Source organism: Urocitellus parryii, assembly GCF_045843805.1.
Source record: "Urocitellus parryii isolate mUroPar1 chromosome 13 unlocalized genomic scaffold, mUroPar1.hap1 SUPER_13_unloc_1, whole genome shotgun sequence".
Classification (NCBI taxonomy): domain Eukaryota; kingdom Metazoa; phylum Chordata; class Mammalia; order Rodentia; family Sciuridae; genus Urocitellus; species Urocitellus parryii.
The window spans coordinates 962,853-988,981 of NW_027551761.1; the positions used below are offsets into that span (position 1 = coordinate 962,853).

The 26,129-nt window shown below is 36.7% G+C and overlaps 1 pseudogene; it reads right to left on the bottom strand.

Annotated features, from left to right (window-relative positions):
* Window positions 1-1,181: 1,181 nt before the first annotated feature.
* LOC144251298 (glutathione S-transferase Mu 5 pseudogene) lies at window positions 1,182-1,860 on the bottom strand (annotated as a pseudogene).
* Between the last annotated feature and the right edge of the window lie 24,269 nt (window positions 1,861-26,129).

Consider the following 26,129-nt stretch of genomic DNA (forward strand, 5'->3'; position numbering starts at 1 on the left):
AATGGCTTTTATTACTTAATATGTCTTGAGGAACACTTACGTTACAGAATTCATCACTACTTATTTCATTATACCATTGAACAGTATACTACATTTTATTTTCCATTTATCTGTTGTCATCTATTTCCATTTTACACTGTTATTGATAATGCTGCTATGAACATTCATGAACAAAACTGTATATAGGAATATGTTTTAATTTCTCTTGGGTAAATAACCAGGAGTGAATTTCTGGATTTGTACCTCACATTTTAAGAAACTGCACTTATTTTTCAAAGTGGTTTTATCATTTCATGTTCATCCCAGCAATGATAGTAGAAAATTTGAAGTAGCTCCTCATTATTGTTAGTACTTGTTATTGTCTACTTTTTAAAAATATCCCACCTAGTGGGTATTATTTGAAGTTCCAAATTTTTAATTTTGGTGAAATCCAATTTTTAATTTTTTTTTATGATTAGAATGTTAATGTCTTATTTAACAAACTTGCCTAACCCAAGTATGTGAATACTTAGTCTTATATTTTTATAAGAGTTTTCTAGTTTTATCTCTTGCATTTTGGTTTATGATTCATTTGAGTTAAATTTTATGTATGGGGAGACACAGGGATTTAATTTAATTCTTTGGATTTGGGTAATCAGTTGTTCTAATACCATATGTTGCAAATAGTAATTCATGCACCTTCATTGTAACTTTAAATAGCATTTATCTTATAATTTTTTTGTGATTTTTACTGCAATTATAATAAAACAAAACATGCATCTTAGAAATATCTAGTTTTTTTGGGGGGGCATATGGACCATATGGGTTATTTACTTAATAAAAATGGGTTTTATTCTTTCTGCTTAGAAATATAATACTTTACAGTTTTTTAGACTACCATTATATTTTGGAATTAACATAACTAGATTATTTTAGCACATAAACAATTCACAGAAAATTCAACCTTGATGCTCAATCTAGCTTTGGACTGCTACAAGGAGGCATATCATTTTTGACAATTCTCTTTCTGGTAGCCAAAACCAAATGAGGGAATACTATCTAAGTTATTTTAAACAGAAAATTTCAAGGTTTCAGCACATACTTTTTTTTTTTTTTTAACCCAAGAGCTATTTGTTGGAAAGAGCAGAGAAGAGTGTAGGCCCCTAGGTATAGGATGGAACAAAACAAGCTGTTTCTCTTGCTCAGCATATACACTTGTTGCCCCACTTGGCCATCTTGTTATTGACGGGCATATTGAAGAAGCGGTCAGACTGCAAGTAGACAGCTATTTTCTCCAAGGCCTCAAAGCGGCACATGAAAGCCTTCAGATTTGGGAACTCATCCAGGCACTTAGGCTCGAACATAGAGTTCTGGTCTAAGACATCATAGGTGAGAAAATCCACAAAGGTAAGCTTTTCCCCTGCAAACCATGAGTATTTCCCCAGGAACAAGTAGAATAGTTTCAGTTGTCCAGGTAGCTGTTCCAAGTACTGAGGCTTCATTTTTTCATGATCAGAGTTGTAGCAGAGGTGAACTAGTTGCATGCGGAAATCCATTATTTGGTTCTCCATGATGTCTACTCGAATCTTTTCTTCTTCGGTGTCACCACACATGTTGTGCTTGCGAGCGATGTAGCGGAAGATGGCATTACTCTGGGTGATCTTGTTGTTCCCATCCATGAGATAGGGAAGATTAGGAAAGTCCAGGTCTAGCTTGAACTTCACATCCAGCCATTGGCTTCCATCATAGTCAGGAGCTTCCCCGCGAATGTACCGTTTCTCCTCATAGGATGTATCCGTGAACTCCAGAAGCAGGCGGATCGCATGCGCCAGCCCGCGAACATCCCAATAACCCAGAACCATAGACGACGTGGACCACATGGTGAAGCAACTTGCGGGCTTTTGAAGACTGGCCTCAGCACATACTTTTTGAAAAATTTAGACTAAGAGTAGCTAGTTATTTCATCCAAGAGTGTAGCTAGTTATTTCATCTAAGAGCAGCCTCTTACAACTTCTCCATATGAGTATGTACACTCCAGGGCCCTATGTAAAAATATCAGAAAAGGCTGTTTAAACTGTCAGCCAAGGTATCTTTCCAGATAATGTTGCCTTTAGAAAGAAGTAAATTTTTCTAATTATGGATTTAGATTTCTTTTTAAGAGAGAGAGAGAGAGAGAGAAACACACTCACCTATACATATATTTTGATATTAAGCTTTTTGAGTTCTTTGAATATTCTGAAAATTAATGCATTATCTGAGGTTTATTTAATACCCCATCCCACTTACTGATTTTTAAAATTTTACTTCTAGTGCTTTAGGAGTCTTGTTAAAGAAGAATGTTTCTACACTGACATGTTTGAGTGTTGGGCCTATATTTTCTTCAAGTAGGTGGAGGGCTTCTGGTCTAATATGCATGTCTTTGATACACTTTGATTTGAATTTTGTAGAGGAAGAGAAATAGGAACTAAATTTCGTCTACTAAAAGTGGATTTCCAGTTTACCCAGCAGCATTTGTTGAAAATACTTTTTTTCCAATATATGTTTTTGGTGCCTTTGTGTAGCATGAGATAACTGAATTCATATGGGTTTTTCTCTGTGTCTTCTATTCCATTGATCTTCATGTCTGTTTTGGTGTTAATAATATGCTGTTTGTTATTGTAGCTTTGTGATATAATTTAAGGCCTGGCATTATGATGCCTTCTGCTTTACTTTTCTCACTAAAAATTGCTTTGGCCATTCTGGGTAGCCTCTTATTTTTCCAAATTACTAATTATTTAGTGACTAATTATTGTATTTATATGAAGAACATCAGAATTAATAAGAATTGCATTAAATCTGTATAATACTCTTGATAGTATGGCCATTTTGACAATATTAAGTCTGCCTATCCAAGAACATGGGAGATATTTCAATTTTCTAGAGTCTTCCAAAATTTCTTTCATTAGTGTTCTATAGTTTTCATTGTAGTGACCTTTCACCTAATTTGTTAGATGGATTCCCAAGTAGCTTATTTATTTTATTTTTTTTTGAGGCTATTGTAAATAGGACAGTTTACCTAATTTCTTTTTCAGCTATTTTGTCATTGATGTTTGGAAACACAATTTATTTATGGGCATGAATTTTTATATCCCATCACTTTGCTTAATTCTTTTATGAGTTCTAAGAAGCTTTCCAGTGAAGTTTTTTTTTCTTTTTTGGATTTTGAAATATAGAATCATGTCATCAACATTTTTTCCTACTATCCCTAGGTTTTCTAGTGTTTTAAACATGAATGGATGCTACATTTTATCCAATCTTTTTTGCACATATTGAGATAATCAAATGATTCTTGTTTTTAAGTCTATTTTTGTGATGAATTATATTTATTGATTTCTGTAGGTTGAATCAAACATACATCCTTGGAATAAAATCCAGTCGGTCATTGAGAACTATCTTTTAAATGTATTTTCATATGTGATATCATTATTTTATTAAGAATTTTTGCATCTCTGTTCATCCATTATATTAGTCTGAAGTTTTCAAGCCTTGATGTGTCTTTGATAATCAGGGTGATACTAGCTTCATAGAATGAACTTGGTAGGATTCCCTCCTTATCTATTTTCTGGAATACTTTGAGGATGATGATGTTAGTTCTCTTTGAAGGTCTTGTAGAACTTTGCTGCAAATTCTTCCAATCATTTGTTGGTAGGCTTTTGATGGCATCTTCAATTTCATGACTTGAAGCTGATCTGTTTAAATTTTCTACATCCTCCTGGTTCAATCTGGGTGAATCATATCTCTCTAGAAATTTGTCAGTGTATTCAAGATTTTCAAGTTTAATACAGTATTAAATTTCAAAATAGTTTCTCTGATTTTCTTCTACATTTCATTAATGTCCTTGGTTACATTTCCTTTTCCTCATAGATTTTAATAATTTAAGTGTTTTCCATCTTTCTTTTGGTTAGTGTGGCTAAGGGTTTTATATATTTTATTTATTTGTTTTCAAAGAACAAACTTTGTTACATTAAAAATTTTGTTATTGTTTCAAATTCATTAATTTCAGCTTTGATTTTAAATATTTCCTATGTTCTATTATTTTGTTGTTGATTTGTTCTTCTCTAAGTCCTTAAGATTTAATGTTAGATTATTTATTTGCTGACTTTCTATTCTTTTAGTGAATGAGTTGAATGTTATGAACTTTCTGTAGAACCACCTTCATAGTGTCCCAGAGACTTTGATATGTTGTATTATTATTCTCATTTACCTCTATGTATCCTTATTTCTTCTACCATCCAGTCATCATTCAATAGTATATTATTTAGTCTTCAGGTATTAGAGTAGCTTCATTTTTTTTTGATCATTGATTTCTAACCTCATTCCATTATGTTCTGATAGAATGCATATAATGCATTCTAAAAGTTGCTTTGTGGCCTAAGATATGGTCTATTTTAGAAAACTTATGCTGCTGAGAAGAATGAATATTTAGTCATTGATAGAGAAAATATTCTATATATGTGTGCTGTCTAAATTATTAATTGTATTTTAGTTATAGACCTTGTTTATTTAATTTTTGTTTGGAAGATCTATTCAGTGATGCAAGTGGTGTGTTAAAATCATCCAGTATTATTTTGTTGTGGTCTGTTTTTTACTTGATATAAGTTTCATGTAAGTAGATGTTCCTTTGGTTAGAGTGTAAATATTAATGTTGTTATTTTGGAATTTTATATAGTTCCCTTAGGCAGTATAAAATGATCATCTTTGCGTCTTCTAATTAACTTTGTCTTCAAGTCCATTTTTTCTGATATGACGATAGAAACTCTTGCTTGTTTATGAGAGCTGTGTAATATGTTTTTTTCCCATGCTTTCTCCTTCAGTCTGTGGATGCCTTTGCCTTTGAGGTATGTCTCCTGAAGATAGCACAGTTTGGGGGTCTTCTTTTAATACAATTTGCCATCCTAAGTCTTTTGATTGATGAATTTAGGCTTTTTAAAATCAATGTTATTTTTGAATAATGATTTTTATTCCCTATCATTTTGTTTTATCTCTAGCTTTTAATTTGTATTAGTTTCCCCTTTTTATTGACTATTTTCCTAATGTAGTTCCACTTTTTTTTTGCTTTGAATTTTATTTTTCATTTCTTCTTTATGAAATATTTTATTGTGCATGTACTTCAGGCTTTCTAGTTGGGAATTCTTTTAACTTTTGTTTATCATGGAAGGTTTTCATTCATCATCAATTCTGAAGCTTAAATGTGCTGTGTATAGTATTTTTAGTTGTCATCTATTTTCTTTGAGAGCTTGGTATATATTATTGCAAGACCTCCTAGCTTTGAGGATGGGTTGAGAGATTAGCAGATTCAGATTAGTTTCCTTCTAAATATTACCTTTTGTTTTTCTCTGATGGCCTTTAAAATTATTTCCTTATTTTGTATGTTAAGACATTTTCATAATAATTTGCCTTGGTGTGCGTATGTTGTAATTTTACATATTTGGAGTTCCCTATACTGCCTATATTTGATTTTTACATTTTATTGTTAAGGTTTGGAAAATTTCTTATATTCCACTGAAAAGTTTGTGCATTCCTTTATTTTGTACCTACAAGGCTTTATCTAGCCTGATAAATCTTAAATTTGGCCTTTTTCCTTTAGCCCATATTTCTTGAAAGTTCTGTTCATAGTCTCTTAACATCTCTTCTCCATAATCAACTTTATTTACAAGATTATATATTTTTTGTCTCTGCTTTCATTCCTTACATCATTTACCTCTTATATCAGTTTAACTATGAACTTTCTAAATTCCTTCTCTTACATTTCATCCACTGTAGTGTCAATGGATTCTGTTATTCATTATTTTGGTATGTTTGGGATGGTTTGTTTTCTTGCTTTTTCATATTGTTTGTGTGGCTACCCAATTATCAGTATGCCTCAAGGTGTCAGAGCTTCTACACTATGAACTTATAGTGTTCATGAAGTTTTGTAGCAACTCATGGGTTGAGGGAGACAAATAATAACAATTGTCAATGTAAACAATATACAATATTGTGGAAAAGAACCAGCCCGTGGTGTGGATGACAGCCATGGAATGGAATTGCTGAGAAACCTCTCCGTGTGAGCGAATAGGAACACCTGTTTGCTCTAGAACAGACCATTGGAAACATCTTGTGGTGACCCTTCCTGACGTCCCTGACTGCTTGGCAGGATCCCTTACTTTCCCATACTAAGGTTAGTTTTGATCTTTGTGATGATTAGCTTCAAGACATTGTACTGCTGGCTTATACAATTATGATTGGTAGACATGCCCTATATAAACTGTAGCTCTCTCTCAATAAACAAGCTCAGTGCCACCAAGCCTGACTCCTGGAGTCTGTTCATGTGTGATGACTTTGTTGCTTCACCTCCCCATGGGACCCAACCCAACACCTTACCCCAACATCTTGTGCCCAAAGTGGGGCACCCATGGAACAACTTCTTTTGTGGCAACAAAGGCTAGGTGAGTGCCCCTGATCAGCTTATGTCTGAGCCCAGTGAGTGCTTAGACCTCTTTGCCCACTTTTGCTTTCAGGGGTGGGGGTGGGGCAAAAGTTGGTGGTTTTGGTTTGTCGCCTTCTTGTTAGGATTTGTTACAGAGGAACATAACCTCCCCCCAACCCCTGCTCCCTGGTTAGCCACAAAGTGGGAGCTCCTTGGTTCATCCGGAAGGCACACATAAGGGTTTGGTCTCCCAGTGCCTGAACCAAGAAGAAGGTCCTGGCTTACAGCCACGTCACTTCTGAGACACAGTGATGGATATATGGCCCTGGGGTGACAGCCAGGGAAGTCTCCCTCCCTAATAGCACATTTCAACCTGATGCATCTTTTCCATATTCCCCGTTCCTTCCATCTACTCCCTCAACATCAGTGGCCCCGATTCTAGGACTTCTCCTCCTTTTGAGTGCCATAGTGGCCATTCTTCTTTGGTTCTTTGAGCTCAGGATCCTTCCACTTTAAGGACCATTTCCATTATGGGCAACATTCCTCCTTCTCAGAGAGAGCCACAAATTAAAGCCCTTCAGGTGCTCCTTTGTAGCTGCAATCTCAAAATCAAAGACCCTGATATCTTTGACTTCTGGGACAATGTAGTTTGCTTGGCACCCTTGATGTCCACTGATACACTCTGAGACAAAGAGCTCTGGCATGGTGTCCTTGTGTTGGCTTGGAAGAGGAAAATTCAAGAAGGCCAGACCTACACCCATCTCTTCTTTCTGGTACATAACAACATCATAGAATATTTGGGAGGAACGGAGGACAATGATATCAGCCAGCACAATGTCCTTGTAGCTGAAAGGCCTTACCTTAGACTTGAGGATTCCTATGCCACTGCCAGCCCCCTCCTCGTGGAAGGAAATGCACCCTTAGGAGCCTCCACCGACAATTCTTCTGAGGCACAAGCACCTGCCCACCCAAATAAGGGGGCCCCTCCCCATACCCAGCCTACAACTACAGGGTCAGCCTCTTGCAAGCAGCCACCCACAGAACACTCCCTTTATCCTTGTCATCTATTGCCATCTACTGGCCAATCTCTTCCAGATCCACAGGTCACACCATCCCCCTACCCTAATAACCTTTTTTTGAATCAGTACTCAGAGCTACTTAAGATTAGGTCCCATACCCTCTAGGCTTTCCCTGTAGGGCCCAATGCAGCAAATCAGCCTTGGATTGCTCCAACCCAAAAGGATCTAACCACCAAACATAAGGCCAGCATATAAGATGGTCTGGATTCTCCCTATATGGAGCAGTTTATGGACCAGTGGGCAGATAATCTCCAGACTCCCTATGATTGGATCATGCTCATGCAGGCCATCCTAACAAGACCACAGTTCCTACAGTGGAAAGCTATCTAGTATTGAACAAGCCAGACATTTACATGCACAACTTCATCTTTCCCCTGCAGCAATTAAATGACTGTTTCCAGATGTTACAATTCAACAATTTAAACATCTTGTACATACTTGCAAATCCTGTGCCCCTTTAGTCCCACTAGGACCTATACAACCACAAGGAGTCAATCCCAGAGGGCTTGCACCCAATAAACTCTGGCAAGTGGACGTAACCCACATTCCCTCTTTTGGAAAACTGAAGTTTATCAATGTTATCATTAACACTTTCTCCCACTTCATATATGCTGCTACCTTGACAGGAGAAACAACTAACCATGTCCTCAAAGCATTAAAGCAAGCAGTACTCTGCATGGGTGTACCTTGGGCAATCAAAACAGATAATGGTGTGGCATATGCAAACATTTAAAGAATTCTTACATAACTGGAACTTCACTCATACAACTGGTATCCTCTATAACCCCCAGTATAAGGTATAGTGGAAAGAGCCCACCAAACCCTAAAAACTCAATTACAAAAATAAAAGGGGGAAAATAAAGGGAACCCAATACTCTCTTGACACAATCACTAATAACTTTAAATTTTTTAACATTTGATGCATCAGGCATTTCCCCAGCTGATAAGCATTGGGGATCTTTCCCCCACACTACCCAGCTCCCCCTAGTCCACTGGAAGAACTCAATGGCTAATCAATGAAATGGCCCACTGTTGAGAGCCATAGACAAGTAGGAATGATGCATGGCATTTTTGGTTGAAAGGTGATGCCAGCAAGCCATTGAGATGATAATGATTATGTTAAGTTGCATTCAATTGGAGATTAGACCCCTGCTGTCTGCCTTGGCCTGCTACTTTGGAGCTCTCTGGGACACCTGGAGAGTTCCCATTGGTTGGGGAAGTGCGGTAGGAGGGAATTTGGGAGGAGGGATTTCCTGTTGGTGTAGTGTGTCCTGGGAGAACGCAGCGTGTGTGGAGTGTGCTGGTGGAGTTCAGAAATAAAGTTTGTTCCTGCTTCAGTCGCTCATGATTTGTGCCCAGCCAGACTGCGGCAGCCCACATTCACTGCTAACACAAGGGTGAAGTTTTGCTTGTGTCTTTCCAGAAAAGGACTCTCAGCCCATCTGGATCCTGGCAAAGAACATTCACCCAGTCCAACAACATGAATCCCCTACCCAGAATGGTGGAACCACCAGCAAACCACCTGAGAAGCTTTCTCATTAAGAGAAAGACACTCCAGATAATGCTTTGCCTGCTGACACCCCCATCCCCACCGCCAATGAGAAGAAGCAATGCACACCATTATAGATGATCTCATGGTAGAAGAGCACAAAAAATAACATGGAGAGACATAAAAAGCTTGGCTCAAAAAGCCCAGGATATGGCCCAGGCCCTGAGCCAGGAGCAGGCACTCTTTTTCTGTTAATGTGTTCCATTATTATCACTAACTCACAAGCTCATGCATAGTGGGTGGGAGCACCAACTCCTGGAATTTTGTTACCTGTTGGCCTAGATGATACAGTCTTGCCTTTCTTGTTTGCTACTAATGTTCCCTCTCAATGTCCTGTAACCTCAGATCCTATAGTACAGTATCCTCAGAACCTATCACTTAAAGTCAATCATACATGGACCTTTTCACTTCTTGCTAAAGTTTCCAACATGGAATATGCCAGCGTGTATTATGCTTGCATAAAGACACCCTCTGGGAACTAGAGAGATGGGGTATTGTAGGGTATAGGCCCCTCTCTCTAGAAGGGGAATGAAGAACAATTACCAGTAGTGACCTGCCTAAAGGGGTTACCATGTCTCCTCAAGCTAGGGAGCTCCACTCATGGCCCCAACCATTCTTGCAGCCCTGCACATGGCACAAATATACAGAGAGCTCTAGATGCCTCTACAGGCCATAACATGGAGAAACTCCCTTTCCATCATCTGACCATTATTCCTCTTGGATGAGCTCATTAGTTGGTCTTGGCCCTACATCATGGGAAGCATCTACATTAGAGATAATACCTTTGAGAAACACATGAACTGGGTGACTAATGTCCAGAATCTAAAAAAAAAAAAAAAAAGACAATCCCCTGGTCTTGCACAACTGAGTAAACAATTAATATGTGGATCTTATAAATGCATGGATTTTAGCCCTACTGTCACCATGGGTGCAATCTGGTTTGATGGCTCCTTTGATTACCCTGTCGATACCCATGCTACTGAGGGGGCACATATGTGTTAAACCACCTTTTATCTTTGCACATTCTTCAATCCACACCACCAGTTGACACCTTGAGTGTACTAATTCCTCCTGAGTGTTGACCAATTGCTGGAATTACTCCATTAAGACAGTGGTGCTCATGAGGACACCCCCCATACTATGGTTCCCCCCAAATGGATATCCTCTGTCCAACAGGTACACGTCACCAAAGAAATATTTTTCTCATGTTCAAAACGGGACTTTTATATTACTGCTGCCATTATTGCTGCCACCCTAGCTGCAGCAGCAGCTGCCATGGCTTTAGCCCAGTCTACAGCTAATGCTGCCACAATCAACCAGGTAGTTCAATGCTCCACTAAAGCCCTAACTGTACTAGAGCAACTTAACCTGCAATTACATGGAAGTATCCTAATGCTACAACAGAAGATGATCTCATGGATGAAAAGATTGATATACTTCAATTGAATGTTAGGATACCTTTAGCCCTCAATATCTGTATGTCTGTCAAACAGTGATCCCTGTGGAAAATGTTACACAGGCCCAGCTTGAATTGGCTGAATGGTTAAAAGGGCCCTAGAATCTAGCCTTTAGTAATTTCACTATGGCTCTGCATTCCCATATTCTTAATTTAAATGAAACTAAATCAAACCTAATCCTCAAGCCTTCCTTCCTTCAGAGGCTGTGGGATAAGGTTCCTGCATTGATTGACCCCACCAACCAGGTTATTGCTGGCATGGATGTTATCTGTATTGTTATACTGAATGTCTTTATAAAGTACCTACACAATCAAGTTAATAAGATAGAAACTAAGCAAGCTATGTTAGTATATGCATACAAAAAAGAAAAGGGGAAAATGTGGGAAAGAACAAGCCTGCAGTGTAGATGTCAGACATGGAATGGGTATAGCTGAGAAACATCTCAGTGTGAGCGAATAAGAACACCTGTTTGCTCTAGGACAAGACACTGGAAGCATCCAGTGGTGACCCTTCCTGCTGTCCCTGTCCACTTGGAAGGCTCCCTTACTTCCCCATAGTATGTTTAATTTTGATCTTTATGATGATTGGCTTCAAGATATTGTACTGCTGGCTTATACAATTATTATTGGTAGACATGCCCTATATAAACTGTAGCTCTTCTATAATAAAATGAGCTCACCGCCACCAAGCCTGAATCCTGGAGGCTGTTCATGTTTGATGACTTCGTCACCTCACCTCCCCGAGGGTTGCAGCTCCTCACCTTACCCCAAACACCTTACCCCTTACCCCTTACTCCTCACACTATTAAACTAAATACTTAATTCCTATAATGACATTTATAATGTAACTTGGCACAGTAAATAGAAATGATATGGAAAACAATTGCCAAGATTAAAAATAGTAAGTTTGCAAAAGGATTTTTTATTTCAAAAGGTGAAAAGAAAATGCAGGAGAGATGTAGGATATAATGAATTTGAGGAAAAAAGAGAGAAAACAGAAGTAAAATATTAATGGAAGAGTGCTAGAACAACAGAATTTAGCTGTTAGAAAAATAAAAGAGAGAAAGAAAACCAAGAGAAGTAGACAAGACAAAAAATACAAATTATTCTAATAAGTATAGGCCTCAAAAAACCAGAATCAAGAAAAATAACTACCTTCAAAAATGCTAGATATTAGTAAAGTGAGACAAATATGTATGTGTACCAATGTCCATGAACCATTAAGCACACAATATAAAGAGAGATTGAGAGAGAGATAGAAAAAGAGAGGGAAGAAGGTTCTTAATGAAAAAATTAAGGAATCATTTCTGTTGTAGTGGTCAAAAATTGCCAATGAGAATATATGTTGGTTATCTGTACCCAAGTGTCTTTCTTTCCATTTTTCTTGAGGTCTGCATTTCAAACATGAGTAGTAGCCAGAGGCTGTCCAATCCTTCTTTCTCTTTTTGTGTTGCTCATTAAGTTGCTATTTGGTCTTCTGGGCAGCATGAGGTGGGGTGCATTGGAGAGTGTTTTCTGCTCTATTCTCATGGTGGTTGCTCTATAGTTTTGTGAGCAGAGTTCCCAGAGGTTGATCTCCTGATGGTAGAGTTTAAGTCTAGTTAGACCCCTCATGCTTTGTTGAGTGATGATTGGTCTGAGATTTTAAAGCAGCATACTTCCAGAGCCTGGCAGCTGCAGATCTGTGCTGAGAGTCTGCATCCCTGGAGTCTCCCCTAGGTTCCACTTATGAGGAAGAGCCAATTCTTCACCCCCTCTGCCACCTATGGATCCAATACTTCCCAGCCTCCTGGGCTCAGTTCCCAAGAGCACACTCACTTCCACCTGCCTGATCAAATAACCAGTCTGCCCCAGTTTGTCCTGTGACCTGCCAGACTCATTGGGTGAGAGGGACCTGGGATCTCTAGGGTCTGAATGTCCCATATTCCCCTGGATATAACACCATCTACACCTGAATTTCTCTTGGTTTCCTAGGCACACTCTGACTCATGTGGCAGGTCTCTGCCTGGTTTTTGAACCTAGCTTTGATTAAACAGGTCATACTTGGGCCTGATCACAAAGCTGCCAGCCATCTTAGAGTGGTAGGGAAAATGGTGCTTGTCTTGGCTATCTGTGGACAACTGCGAGATCCTCAGAATCTTTTCCACATGAGTATACAATGTAGCCTCACCCACTAGATCATTCTGACAGTGTACTTGATCTCTGATTTCTGCATATCAACATATGCCACAGTGCCACCTAAGTTTCCTTAGTACCTCTCCCCTTTTGCCTTCATTGTATCCACTATAGACACTGCTTAAACTGTCTTTGCATTTTCTAATTTAACTTTATTATATCCAAACTTCTGAGTACCTAAGCTATTCTGAGAGTCCAGCATTAAATCCAGAAAAATCCCTCTTTTCACATACCACATTGAGAACCTGTTTATTTGCTTTCCTGAATTTAGGCCAGGAAAGTAGCATGGAAAGCAACTTCCTGTAGCCCTCCCCCCATCTTATAGGCCTTCCTCCTTTAGTTTTAAATGTCATACCTTCAATATTGTTCTTCCCAAAGAGGTCACCAAATGATATCTCCCAAAAGCATATTTTATAATCTCTTTACACTTTAAAATTCTTCAATAATGGATAATGACCTTCAAGATAAAAGCTGAATGATTTTGTAGGACACCAATGGCTCTATAGCCACTTAACCTTCCCCTTTCTTCATTTCCTTATCTTCTCCATCAGGACATGTTTCCTGTGGTATATCTCCAATCTGCCATCTTAGGATATTGTAGTTATCTATGATAATATATGTATTTTATTGCTTTTAATTGTTTATCTCTTCTGCTAAGCTGTGATTTCCATAAGAGAAGAATTTTTTCCTACAACTCTGTAATCTCTATGTGTGGCTCTTAGGTCACATAAAATAATTAATAGGCAATATTTAGTGAATAATGTGGCCATGCCTCTGGTACGTATGCCCTTCTTCTGTTACAGTAATAAGTCAAGCCAAAGCAACTTCATTTTATTTAGTAACTCCATTTTGTAAAAAAGCCATGCCAAATAGAAAGGCTATTTGATTGGGGTAAGTTGTCTTCCCTTTTGTTGTAGAAACCCTCAAGAAGATGGAACTATCTAATGGGGCTCTGTTTCCGTAACTGGGGTGAATGGCTAATTGTGATTGGCTAAGCTTCCCACCACCTGACAGCAATCTCCCACTTCTGTAACTTGGCTTGCTTGCATTGGCTAAACCCCCATGTGCCTTTTGTGGTTTTCAAGCTTAAAATAAATGCCCTTACAATTGTTTTAGGCTGATCTGGAAAAGACTTTATGTTTCTGGTCAGTCACCACTGGTGTGCTTCAATAAAGGCTTGATTCGATTATACCTGAGTGGTCTGGAAGTCAATTTATGAAACCCTGGGACGTTGCTTTAACTATAACATTACTAATAAAGCAGCTTCACTTGTGTTACAGCTTTTAACTGGATTTTTCAGTTTTCCATTAATTTTGCTTATACAAATATACTCTAATCCCTGGGAGGTACTGGGAGTGTTGGATGCAATTAAAGAGTGAAATGAAATATTTAAAAATGAAAATATTTCACTTCTTGCTTCCACTTGGTGCATGGAAAAGCAAAACAGATAGAAGAGCCCAGATTCTTGGAAAACTTTATAGAGTAATTATCCTCACTCTTCTTATACTACTTATATACTCTGGACATGAGGGAGAAGTATCTCTTATAGCAGCTTAGACATTCCTCTAATGCATATATCAGGGAGTGTACTATTGAAAATGTCTATGTTGCTTCTTTTGTGGGATCTCACAGAATTTTATTCTATTGGCTGATTTTTATTATCCTGCAAGAACTACTGGGCATCAAGCCAACTCTCTCAGAATTTATCTTTCAGTCAAAATACTTAATTTTGAAGACAATTAGAAAAATACTTACTCCCATGGGAATATATTCCATAGTTCTTGGTTGTTTTAACATCAAACCTAGTAACTAGGACTGCATTGTTCTGTAACACTCTTTAGAGTTAGTTACACTATCAATAACACTTTCTGGACTCTATTCTTTACTCAAATACTCTTTAGCACAATATCCTCACAACAGTCTTGTCATAGTGACATACACCTCTAATCTAAGTTACTCAGGAGGCTGAGGTAGGAGGATCATCTGAGTCCAGGCATTTGAGGCAGGCCAGCCTGAGCAACAGAGTGAGACCCTGTCTAAACAAAACAAAACAAAAAAGTAACTGCAATAAATATCTAGTATAATTAAAGGCCATGTAACTGGAAAACCACAGGCAGCAAAATAAAAATAAACCCCTATCTCTCACCTTGATCAAAACTCAACTAAAAGTAGATCAATAACCTTGGAAACAGACCAGAGACCCTACACCTAACTGAAAAAAAAATGTAGGTCCAAATCTTCATCACATCCGATTAGACCCTGACTTCCTTAACAAGACACCTAAAGTGCAATAAATAAAATCAAGAATTATCAAATGTGATGGACTCAAACTAAAAACTAAAAACCTTCTTCTCAGCAAAAGAAACAATCAATGAGGTGAAGAGAGCCTAAATTTTGTGAGCATTTTTTTTTTTTTGCCACATGCACGTCAGATAGAGCACTCATCCACAGAATACATAAAGAACTCAAAAAACTTAACACAAAAACAACACAATGAATAAATGGGCTAAGGAGCTGAACACACATGTCTCAGAAAAAACATACATTTGATCAACAAACATATAAAAATAATTTTCAATATGTCTAGTATTAGACATATTGAAAATTATTTTTCAATTAATTAGAGAAGTGGAAAATCAAAACTACTCTTATTAAATCATAAATCTCACATCAGTCAGAATTGGCAGTTATCAAGAATACAGACAACAATAAATGTTGGTGAGGATGTGGGGGAAAGACACACTCATACATTTCTTGAGGGACTGCAATCTGGTGCAACCAATCTGGAAAGCAGTATGGAGATCCCTTAGAAAACTTGAAATGGAATCACCATTTGACCTTGCTGTCCCACTCCTCAGTCTATACCCAAAGGACTTAGAATCAGCATACTATAGTAATGCAGCCACATCAATGTTTATAGCAGCTAAATTCACAATAGCTAAACCATGGAAACAAAAAGATACTCTTAAATCCATGAATGGATAAATAATCTGTGGTATATATACTCAATGGAATATTACTCAGCATTAAAAGCAAATAAAATTATGGCATTTGCAGGTAATGGATAGAGTTAGAGAATATTATGCTAAGAGAAGTAAATCAATCCCAGAAAACCAAAAGCCACTCTGATAACTGGATGCTTATCAATAATGGGGGGGAGGCAATGGGAAAAATGGAGAAACTTTGATGGTGCAAAGGGGAGGCAGGTGTGTGGAGAGGGCATGGGGGCAAGAAAGATGGTTAAATGTGATGGACATCATTAACCAAGGTATATGTATGACTGCACATAGGGTGCAGCAACACTATATCATGTACAACTATAGAAATAAAAAGTTATGCTGCAATTGTGTACAATGAATCAAAATGCATTCTGCTGTCATATATAGCTAAGTACAATTAATTGATTAATTTAAAAAGGTAAAAGAAAAAAAAAAGAAGGCAGATGTGGACCTTGTCTAGAAGCAAAGGCAAGCTACTGTTTAATTTAGCACTGTGTGAAAGAAAACCATCTAGGCTCCCTGGCATTACAATGGCCAAGGAAGTGGACATAAATATAAAAAGAAATAAAAAAGAAAATGAAAAAGAAGATAATAAAAAGGAATTAAGAAAGGCATAGCAAAGTTGTGGAGGATCCAACAGAAGAAAATAAATTAGTGTCAATATTTATTGCACTTAGTGAGTCTGTGTATATGTGAGGGGGGTGCAGAATATGATGGAAACAGTGACGCCTCCCTGGAGAACTTGCTGCTCAGCTGTGGGAGAGCAAGCAGGTCCAGCAGATGTGGTGCACAATGGGCTCTTTCAGGTTCACAGCTGGCCTCAGGGTCACACCTTCCTGGGGCAGCCAGCATCCAAAGACAGGACAGACACAAAGGGAAAAGTCAGCTGAGGAAAATTTCATGTCCCATGCTGGCTCAGAGCTTTTAGTCTTCATCCAGTCATCATGGAAATTTTGCTTTGACATGAGACAATTAAAAAAAAAAAAGCTCCCACAACCCAAACACCATCTCAGCATCTGCTTTCAGAGACTCCAACCTGAGACCATGATGCCCAACTCCTAAAATGAATCTTTATTATCAAACAGGGGTTCAAGAAGGGGAAAATGTTGAAAAGCAATACATTCAATTTAAAAACATTGTATTGGAGGAGACTTGGCAGAGATCTCCTGCAGGTACGATACTCAGAACTGTAGCATAAGAATAAACAATATGTGGAAACATAAAGTTGCAGACATTTAAATAATAAATCCAAATATCTTTAATATTTTTCATATGTTGTAGCTATATTTTGGAGCCCATTTTTAAAAATTCAATTAAAAACTAAAACAAGTGATTTTTTTACATTATGAGCAGATTTTTTTTTATACAATCTGATGTTAACTATTGCACCATTTATACATCAGCACTGTTGTCTGACATGGGACCTTATGATGATGAAGAATACAATAGATATGTTCAAATTAAAGTCAAGATTAAATCACCTCTGCAGCTATTTCTAGATCCAGTATCCCTATATCAAGCTATTTTCTTTATTGCCCAATTGACATATAATTAATAGAGTCCCAATTGCCTGGTTATAATGTCCTTGCTTCTTCTCTGACAGGAAAGTTATTATATTTTAAGGGACTTTCTACATACACATTTATCAACTTTTATCTATTACTTCTGTCTTCACTAGGTTATAATTTATGCCCAAGGGTACCTTGTACATTTAAATCAGAATGGACAGTGTTTATTCACATTTTGTCTTTCATAAACATAGGAAAAGATATAAGAAAAATTTTATCTCTGCCTTCACATTCCTGCCTAAGAGTTTGAATGATCAATCCAGTGTCAGTCTTCTTCACTTCCAATTTAGCTCCTTTATGCTATTTTGATTCACATTTCATTGGTTAAGGGTATTGGATTTGTGCCAAGTAAATAATATATACACATACAACTTTGCAGTTGATTCTGAGTGTGTATAAAAAGGGAAAATTCTCATGCCAATAACCAAATCAAAAAGTTGATGAACACACTCACACATGCACACAGCAAGTATACCCTGTTGCTCCTAAAAAGGGGAAATAAAATATTGTTTATCTAATGATTACTTTGTAGTTAAATATTTGACAGAAAGAAATAATGCAAAAAAAAATTATGCTCCCAAATCTAGTAGAACTGTAAGATATAGACAAATGAATATAACCTGTAGAGCCAGGGTGATCATGTGCCCTGGTTTACCAAGGACAGTCCTGGTTTCTGCTATTGTCCCCACTCAACAATTTATTGCATCCCCTTAGCTTTTCCAAATGTCTTGGTTTGAGAATTGGATAACACAGTCATATCAGAGTAAATTGCTTAATAATTTAGCTTACAGTATGCTAAGCAACATGTGACCCAACATCAATGTTTTATTAAGTACTTCTTGTCAATAAATTACAGTTATTACTAGAAAGATAAAGTAGTTTGAATACTTTTGGGATTGTTACAAATTGTTTATTATATTTCATTTTGGAAAAATATGGAACTTATTTCAGGAATAACGTGGTCTTTAAACATAGTAGTTCATTACTCTCATATCATCATCATGGTGTAGAATAATCTCTGGGGTTATAGCTCAGAGGTAGAGCACTTGCTTTGTATGTTTGGGACCCTGGGTTTGATCCTCAGTACCATATAAGAATAAATAAATAAAAATAAAGATATTGTGTCCGTCTACAACTAAAAAATATTTTAAAAAAGAAAACATGCAGACTAGCAAAGGAGACCAACATTAAACCAAAAATAGCACAGATAGCTACATCATTGCAATTTTGTTAATGGCTATGAAGAAGCATGGAGTGCCTTGAGAACACTAAACAGAGGGACAATCTAAGCTGGAGAAGGGGGAGTATTAGGGAAGCCCCTGGAGAAGTATGAATTTAAGCAGCATCATGTAAGATAATTTGGAATCAGCTAGGCAAAATGTAGGGGTCAGAGAAAGAATTTTCCAGGCAAAACAAACAATATGTGCAAATGTCAAACAGCAGGTTCTAGAATCTTTATGTTACTTGAACATGAAAATGAGAGTAATGCTTTGGGAAGGAAGTCAGTTAAGGATCATAAAAACCTTTCAGGTCATGTGAAGAACTCTAATCTTCATTTCAAAAGCCCTGAAAGTTTTTTAGGCAAAGCAATGACACAATCAGACTCTATCAAATGTTTAAAGAATATCATCACTTTCTCAAAATTTTCAAAAGTACTTAAGAGAGGGGGGTGCTGCCACCTGGGGGTTCAGCCTTAGTGCACTTGCCTGGCATATGTGAGGCACTGTGTTTGATCCTCAGCAATGCATATTAATAAATAAAATAAAGGTCCATCAGCAACTAAAAAATAAATAAATAATTTAATTAAGAGTACTTAAAGGGAAGAAACTTTTCCCAAATGATTTTGCCAGACCATCATTATACAAATATCAACCAGATGAGGAAACAAGATAAAGAAAATCAATGCCTCCAATGAACAAAAAAGCAGAAATCTTCAACAAATAATAGCTTATTGAATTCAACAAGAATTTAAAAGGGTCATTCTTCATTTGGGACTTATTCCAGGAACGAAAACACATGACAATCTATAAATTTTATGCACAACATAAGAAAAATGAAATATACAAATCATTATGATCACATCCATAGATACACAAAAAGCATCCAGCAATATTAAACATCTTTTCTTGGTTTAAAAATTAACCTCCCCAAAACTAGGTATACAATGAATGAAACTCAATAAAGACTGTATATGCTACTATCCAGCTAACATAATGTTCAAATAGGGAAAACTTAAACATCTTTCTCTAAGATTAGTAACAAGAAAAGAAGCCCAATCTCACCAAATCTACCAACATATTCCAGGAAGGCAAAATAAAGAAAGAAAAAATTAAAAAGAGCTGGATTGTGGGCAAGAGGAAACAAGAAAAGTGTTCATCAATAGATGTGAGAGACTGTTGTAATACTTATTGTTTTTTTGTTGTTCTCCTCAAGATTGCTTCAAATATTTGAAGTTTTGTGGTTCCACATAATTTTTAGAATATTTTTGAATACTGCCACTCTAATTTTTATAGATATATTTTCAAGAATCCCCATAAAATTGCAGTGACAATGTTCAAAAAATGTTCATTTCCTTTTGCTCTTAGAACAAATTATGAATTTGTTACATCATGTTAATGATGTAGCCCTTTCAAATGAGATGAAAGAGAACACCAAAACAATGAATCCATGGTTTTAGTCTCAAGCATGCAACCTGTCCTAACCTCTACTGAATAATTATTTGGTATTCAATGAAAAGTGGATTCTGGCATCACTTTTAAAACTTCATTATTTAACCTTCCATAGCAACAAATCTCATTTGCATTCATATATATGAATAAATACACACAATTCACTATGAAGACCCTTTAGTCCAAGTAGAGATTCTTGCTTGTACTTGTGGGTGGGTAGGTTACATGTAAGAGACAAGCTTCTTCAGCCAAGCAGCTCTTAATTACAGCAGACCACAGAAGCATGAAGCCAATTCCTGTTTGCAGGGTTCCAGTGTTCTGAATCCAAATGACAGGAAACTTTGAAAACTTCACAGCAGTTTGTCACTGGAGCTTGCTCTGTTAGGATTTTATAATCCTTGGGTCAATGCTATTGGTCCACATTCATGCTAATCAGGGTTTGGAAAATGTAGCAATGCAACTGGTCCAAATTTATGCTAATGATGGTTTGGAAAAGTACACATGCTATTGGTTACCACTTGAGCCTAAAAATTTGGTTCAGAGATCACTTCAGTTTTGCTCACAGGGGGCATGGCAGCAGAGATAGGTCAGTGTGCCCAACTCCGCTGGGCCCTGGCCTGCACCTGCATAACAGGCTAGGCTGCATGGCCCACCACCACCATTTCCACTCCAGTCAAGCCAGAACCAACCCTGAAAGAGCATTCTAAGAAATAATCCAGACTCAGAAAGCAAGAGTTGAATATTTTCCCTGATGTGAAGGATGTTGCCAAAGTAAGGGAATCATAGCCACTTAATGTTCAGATCTTTTCAGCTTTTAGCTTCCTGGAAGATGCCATCGTACTACAATATAAAATATACTATTTGAGCATGGTCAACAGAGAAAGAGTAACATTGAACTAAATTAAACTTAGCTTTATAAATAATTTGTTTGGAGTGATTAATGAAACAACAATTGTGGGAACTAATAACACAGAAGTTTTGCCCAAGATAATATTTAAAAATGACACACTCCTCATTTTATATTGAGAATAAATGAGTGGACTGTAAATGTATTTCTGTGAATATGTGGTACAAATCTTTTAAATACATGTTCTTAGGAGTGTGGCCTAATTTCATTTCAGCCCATTTTCTTCAATTTTTATATCCCAACTTACAATTTGCCTCCTAATATCCAAGTTACTAATTCAATATCTATTTCCAGAACACCGCCCCTGCCCTGGGCTCCCTACTGTTGTCTGCCCTTTGTGTCAAGGAATTTGAGACCTATTAAATTTGAGTCTTCTGTAATATGAATAGTAGTATACATTTTTCAGTATTTTCTATCCATACATGCAACATGATTTAAAATAATTTTTTTAAAGTAAACATTGGTAGTATACTTGCTCCATTTCTGTAATTACCTTCTAGCTAACCCAGTCCTTTAATGAACCTATTCTCCCAGTTTAGTTAGATTTTGATATTGCAAAATATTCAGCTAGAATCTTGTACCCACCCTTTCAATCACTGTGCCATGGTTTTAAACGACCAGTCTTCATTTATTTATGATCTTTTCACTATAATTATGTAGTCAGTGTAGCCTTGGGTACCACTTATCACTTTGTTTCTCAGATTCTACACCAGGAAGCTCATAGGCAGGCTGTAAAGATGGATTACTATCAGGGTTCTACCTTCTCTGCAAATTTAGTTACATATGTGAAATTAATACAACAAAATAAAAATATGCCAAGGCCAACAACAAAAAGCCCCTTTATATCTGAATAGCTTACCTGGAACTTTTTCTCTTATTCATAATATATATTTTAAACCTTAAGTCTCAATTCCTTGTTCCCATGGGGCTTATTCTCAGTATATCCCCTAGCCTTCTGCTTGATGGAAGTAAAAACAGTAGCATTATGTTTTTTCCTCCTTTTGTCTAAAAAAATTTTCCTCTTTACTTTGTCATCAGTCCAGGTGAAATTGTCTCCCATATATTTCCAAAATTTTCTCCCTCCATTATAACTATATAAAAGTTCATTTATTTTTTCCTGTGCCTTTACTCTTTTGTTGTATTCCCTACCCCTTTGCTTCCTTCAACTTCCTCCATAATTTCATTTAAAAGAATCAGTGTTTTTAATATCTATTAAACCTGTTCTTTAACCTGTTTTTTTTTCAGGATTTTCTATCCATACATGCAACATCACTTAAAATAAATTTTTTTAAAAGTCAACATTGGTAGTATACTTACTCCATTTCTGAGATTACTTTCTAGCTAACTCAGTCCTTTAATGAACCTGTTCTCCCAGTTTATTTAGATTATGATATTGCAAAATATTCAGCTAGAATCTTGTACCCACCCTGTCAATCACTGTGCCATGTTTTTAAACCACCAGTTTTCATTTATTTATTGCTCTTTTCACCATAATTATGCAGTTAGTGTGATTAGCCTCAACTAGTTTCATATTTTTAACCATTCTTATTTTCTGGATCCACTGATATATAATGAATATTCTCCTAATTTCCCATTCTTGAGAATACCGTTGATGGAGTTTAGCATGGAAGAAAAAGGGGTTGTTCACTGCCCCTCGCTTTTCTAAATTCTATGCTTACTTTCACAGTGAACTTTATCCCTTTCTCTGAGAAATCTTCCACCTTTGATTTCTAAGACACACACATATTTGATTCATTCCAAGTACTCACTCTCAAAAATGTTAGCAAATCCTAAATTTAAACATTTTGGATTAATTTTTCTCCAGAATTCCACACTTATATTTCTCATACAAATTAATTTCTAGTCAGTACAAAAATATGTGAAGTGTAAAAACTGAAACTTTACCTATTAGTTGCCAAGAAGTGACCCTTCTTTCTTATTTCTCAGTGTCTCTTAACCATTGGGGTAATTTTATATCTATATACCCTGCTCTAATTTCTTCTGCAGGTCCTCCCATTTTTGGGGCTTTTTGATTTTGATTTATTTATTTAAAAAATTATGACACTACTTATTTTAATTTTCATAAGATTTTTAAAAATAGTTACTCCTATTTTGGTTGTAAAGGGCAAAAACCTAAGTACATTCATTTTGTATGTTTGTTGGTTCTTTACAGAATTTATTGGACCAAAGTACTGAATATCAGAAGGATCTTCAGCTTTGGGCCTGAATGGATCAAAGTGTGCAGAAATGTCCTCAGCTCTTTCTGTCCATGCTTCACTCTTGCTAACCTCATGGATTCTTATTTTCAGGTTCTCTGTTATTTTGTCACTGTGGTTCTCTTAACTCTATTCTATCAATTTAGTAATATGATTGATATGAAAGGTCTATTATGTGAGAGTTCCAAATAGCTGATTATCCATAAACACTTGATTTATCATACACCTTAATAGCAAGACCAGAGAAAGTAGTGCTTGAAGTGGCCAGGACTGAGAAACTTGTCTACATGCATCTACATATTTCAGATTTATTCAATTCAAAATAACTGAGCATCAGGAGGAACTGATACCCACAGAGGAAAATGAGTGACAATCTAAATTGCTGATACCTATTATATTTCTGTAATACACAAACTTGATATTTGATAGTTACAGTCTAATCTCTTGAGAATGGCATGCAAGCCTCTTCACATACAGCATAAGTTCTATGTTTCCAACATAGAACTATGTCCTATGTTTCTCAATCCTGGCCTTAATGGGATTCATGGATCTTCAAATACATCAGGATTAGGTGCATGGCTCACTCTGCTCTTTGAAAAACCTTTGTGTTGCCCATTGACTAGCAGCGCCTCCTTCATCTTTTCAAGTAGAGCTCATATTCCATTTTTCTTACTTCCTCTAAAGAGATTTATTCATCTCCAGGTAGGAACTAATTCCAATGGTGAACACCATATCAAGGTCCCTACTACAAACTTCCCCATTCTTCTTTTATTTTCTGGAAGTAGGGGTCATACACTACTTGCATGTAAATATTTGGCATTGGGGGTAATGTTGAGAATATTCCAGAAGAAATTTCTGACATGGAACATATGCTCAGTAAGTATTTGTTAACACAACTTTCTGTATGGTTATCTGTATTTGCTCTGCTAACTGCCTTCTCAGCCCTGCATTCCACTTTGTTGTGTTTTGCAAAATTCCATAGGATGTGGTCTTCTTCCTTAATTATTTGGACCATAAATAGCTCAAGGCAGCTTTTCTTTCAGAGAGCCAAATTGGGCTCTGTCCCTGGCCATATAAAATTGGCAATTGGCAATTGGCAAAATATATAAAATAAAATTCTTTTTATTCATTTTAAATTCAGAGTTAGTGTGTTTTCTGAGTGGTCGCCCCATAACAATACCAATGTTATTTTCTCATTTGTGTTGGATCTGTCTCCAGCTCAGTAATGCTTCTTGGCATTCAGTTATTTTGAGATTTGGTAGCCAAAATTCAGTCTTATATTCAAGATGTTTTTTTCATAAAATGCACACTTACTTAGCTAACTGTCTACTGGACATTGTCCAGTTAACTTCCTATAGCTGTCTATGGTTAAACTTCCCTGAACATATTACACCTAAACTTTCTCCAAACATGTCCCATGAGAGAAAATTGCACCATTCATTATCCAGTGGCTTAAACTGTAAATGAGAAATCCATCCTTTTTTCCATCAGTGAGTCAGACATGGAGAAGATGATGCTGAGATGGTGATAAGATTCGGCAATGAGCAAAGCTTGAGGTAAAAACTACCAAAGTGCCAGACATGGTGGCAGATGCCTGTAATGCCAAGTGGCTCAGGAGGCTGAGGCAGGAGGATTTAAATCTCAAAGCCAGCCTCAACAATTCAGCAAGGCCCTAAGCAACTCAGACCATCTCTAAAATGTGAAAAAGTGCTGAGACTATGACAGTGGTTAGTGCCCCTGGGTTCAATCCCTAGTACAAAAAGAAAAAAAAACCCACAGAACAAACAAACAACAAAAAACCCCTAAAATCTACAGATGTGTTTAATTTCAGAGATGAAAAATAAAATAACAGAGGTGAGTAATTTTTTTTTCTGCTCCCAATGAATAATTTTCCTTTTTGAGTTTCCTGGTTGGGTTATTTTAAGTTCCCTGGGCATAAGTATAGCTCAGAAATGATCCTTCTGGACATTCCACCAAAGCATTTTTAACTTATTTTTAGTTATACATAACACCAGGATATACCCTGATATAATCACAAAAGCATGGAACACAGTGCACTCAAATTCAGTCCCCAGCACTCGGCCCACCATACCTGCCACTCACAGCTTTCCTCCTCCACTCCACTGATCCCTCATCAATCAATCTATAGTTTACTATTTTCTTTTTAGTCAGTGGTATCCCCAATGCCAAGACCTACCATGCCATATCCATGCACATATTCAGTGTCACATTCAGTGTTTTTTCCCTTTTCCTGTCCCTTCTTCCTCCTTCTCAATCCTAGTCATCTACTCTGCTGATCCTTCTATTTCAGTGAAATTCTCTCTTCCGTTTTCTTCCCCTATTTCTTTCTTTTATATTTTTAATCTGGACCCCCCAATTTTTAATTAATTTCCTCATATCAGAGAAAAGATTTTACCTTTGACTTTTGGGGACTGGGTTATTTCACTTAGGATGGTAGTTCCATGTATTTAACAGCAAATTTCACAAAGTCATTCTTCTTTATGGCTGAGCAATATTCCATGTGTATATATAACATATTTTCTTATCCGTTCATCTGTTGATGGTCACCTAGGTTGGCTCTATAGCTTAGCTATTGTGAATTGTGCTGCTATAAATGTTGATGTGGCTGCAACAGTGTATTTTGCTGATGTTAAATCCTTTGGAAATATACTGAGGAGTGAGACAGCTGGGTGATATGTTGTTCTACTCCTAGATTTTAAAGAAATCTCCATAGTGATTGCAAGAGTTATTGCTATTTAGCAAATCAGTCAAAACATATACTCCCTTTTGCTATGTGATTATAGTATTCATCATCCAAATTTTATTTCCTTAACTTTAGTAGTCATTTTCCTTTACTTCTCTAAAATGAAACTATTCCTGTATTATTAAAATGTTGTAAAATCATCAGCTTAGAATTAAACAATATTGGAATTATGCAAAATATTTGATAAAACTATCTAAGAAGATATTTAAAAACTTTGGCCCAGGTGAAGATGACTTCATCAGTATAACTTTATATATACTTACATATCAGATTGAAATATGTGCATCACTTCTTTGTCAATAGGATATTTTTCAAGCACA